Source organism: Rhinolophus hipposideros (genome assembly GCF_964194185.1).
Source record: "Rhinolophus hipposideros genome assembly, chromosome: 2".
Lineage (NCBI taxonomy): Eukaryota > Metazoa > Chordata > Mammalia > Chiroptera > Rhinolophidae > Rhinolophus > Rhinolophus hipposideros.
The window spans coordinates 63,265,340-63,267,478 of record NC_138048.1 but is presented as its reverse complement, the minus strand read 5'-3'; the positions used below and the strand labels follow the sequence as shown (position 1 = coordinate 63,267,478).

Sequence of the window (2,139 nt, the reverse complement as noted above, 5' to 3'; positions counted from 1 at the left end):
ATCACTGGCTGTGAGGGAGTTTTTAGCCAGTAAACAAATAACTGTATGGGACACCCTCCCTACTCACCTGATCTGGCCCCAATGACTTCTTTCTTTACCCGAAGATAAAGGAAATATTGAAAGGAAAACATTTTAATGACATTCAGGCCATCAAGGGTAATACAATGACAGCTCTGATGGCCATTCCAGAAAAAGAGCTCCAAAATTGCTTTGAAGCATGGACTAGGCACTGGGGTGGGTGCGTAGCTTCCCAAGGGGAGTACTTCAAAGGTGAGCGTAGTGATATTCAGCAATGAGGAATGTAGCACTTTTTCTAGGATGAGTTCATGAATTTAATTGACAGACCTTGTATGACTTAGTGTACTGGAGTCCAGGAGCAGCCCCCCACCCCAAGGAAATGCTTCTGAGACCTGAAACACATGTGTAACTTACCAAGTAAAGTAGGGAAAAATAAAGAAGGAACACCAAGTGCAAAGACATGGAGATATGACAAAGCACAGCTTGGAGAACTGGGAGAAATCCAGTGTGGCTCAAGTGTGAAGGACAAAGAGTAGGCTTTATTCCCTTTCTACACTCTGGGTTTCTTTCTCTTGCCCTGTGAACCACTTGTCTCTCCCCCAACAGTCTTAGGAAATAAATGGAGAAGTGGAAGGTGAGAAGGAATTAGAAACAGGCAAAAATTAATTAAAAATAGAAGTGAGGAGGAAGAGAAGAAGGCAAAAGGAAATGACTGAGGAGAAAAGAATGGAGAGGAAAGAAGGGAGAGTGGTGGGTGGGGGGACAGGCAAAGAGGTGATGTAACTGCAGATATTCCTAAAACATAGGGCACTGGTAAAGGTTGAAATGCCCTGGGAGGGGCGGGGGGGGGGGGGCAGGAAGGGAGGAGAAATTAAACTGCTCTGGAAGTGAAAAGAAGTAAACAGTGGGTATCCTTAACAGTGCTGGCTTTGCCTTCCTCTGAGTGTTCCTGGAAATGGGAAGCTCAAATTCTGATAGCAGTGGAAAGGATTTCTTTGAGGATGAATTAGATGAAGAAAGTGTGATTCTCACATTGGTTCCAGTTAATGAAGAACCTACCTAATGAAGAACATCAAATGGAACCAAGCATTTCTTCAATCTCAGAAGCCAATGTGAAGACACCTAGAACAAATGACAAACTTTATCTTCCTCAAAAAATAAATAATTCAAAGCTTGCCAAAAACGAATCCTCCCCTTGCCAACCATTTTGCCTCCAATTAATAAAGTGCACTGGGACACTTTGCGGTATATATCAACAATTTGAATACCAATGGCAAGAAAACAGAAGTTTTTTGGAGGCTCAAGGAACATGCTTCCTCTGAAGAAAAACAAGTGAGTGAGGAGTATGAAGACAGTGGAAAGAATATTCCTGAAACACCACAGGAGACCACATTGCAGTCATGTTCAAGGAAATACAAGATGGTGACCAAGAGAGCAAGGAGTCAGAAAAGTTGTAAGATGAGAGAGAGCGGAAGGGACCAATACAGTTGATGTGACTTCAGCTCAGGAAGCCATGCTGACAGCATGGGCAAGAATTGCCACAAGAGCCATTCAACCTAAGGCTGTTAGTTCATGTTCTGTTTCTACTTCTGCTGAGAACTTTCTGTTGCAAACCTTTGGAGTCAGGTTATGCGTTGTCCATGGCAGACCTCCCTTGGCAGACACAAAAGGTTGGATTCACCTGCAGTTCCTTCCAGGTCAGTCCTGGGTGCCTGACACTCCCAAGAAGATGATCTCTCTCTTCCTGTTACCAGCCTGTACTCTCCCATACCCAGACCCAGAAGATAATATGTTATGCCCTGAATGTGTTAAGAGGAGTAAGAGGATGGAAAGATTAATTACAATATGAAAGGAGAAGCAACCTGGTTTGAACACACCCACATCATTTCTTTTAGATGGGCCATGTCTTAATAAAGAATAAATGGTGGCGAGCTCACAGCTAAAATAAATAAATAAATACTGTTCTGAGAACAGCAAAACCCAAAAGCATGTTTGAGAGAATCCTAAGAAAGGACCAGAAGAAAACAGCCACTGAGCATCTACAATGCAAACTACGTATTTTCACACATGGTATCTCACTTAATCTTCACCAAAGCCCTTCTAGATGGATACTATTGTGTC

The 2,139-nt window shown here is 42.9% G+C and overlaps 1 pseudogene across 1 annotated transcript; it reads left to right on the top strand.

Annotated features, from left to right (window-relative positions):
- Positions 1 to 973: 973 nt before the first annotated feature.
- Positions 974 to 1,867, top strand: LOC308510135 (developmental pluripotency-associated protein 2-like; annotated as a pseudogene). Its single transcript has one exon. The product of its transcript is annotated as a developmental pluripotency-associated protein 2-like (transcript).
- Positions 1,868 to 2,139: the final 272 nt, after the last annotated feature.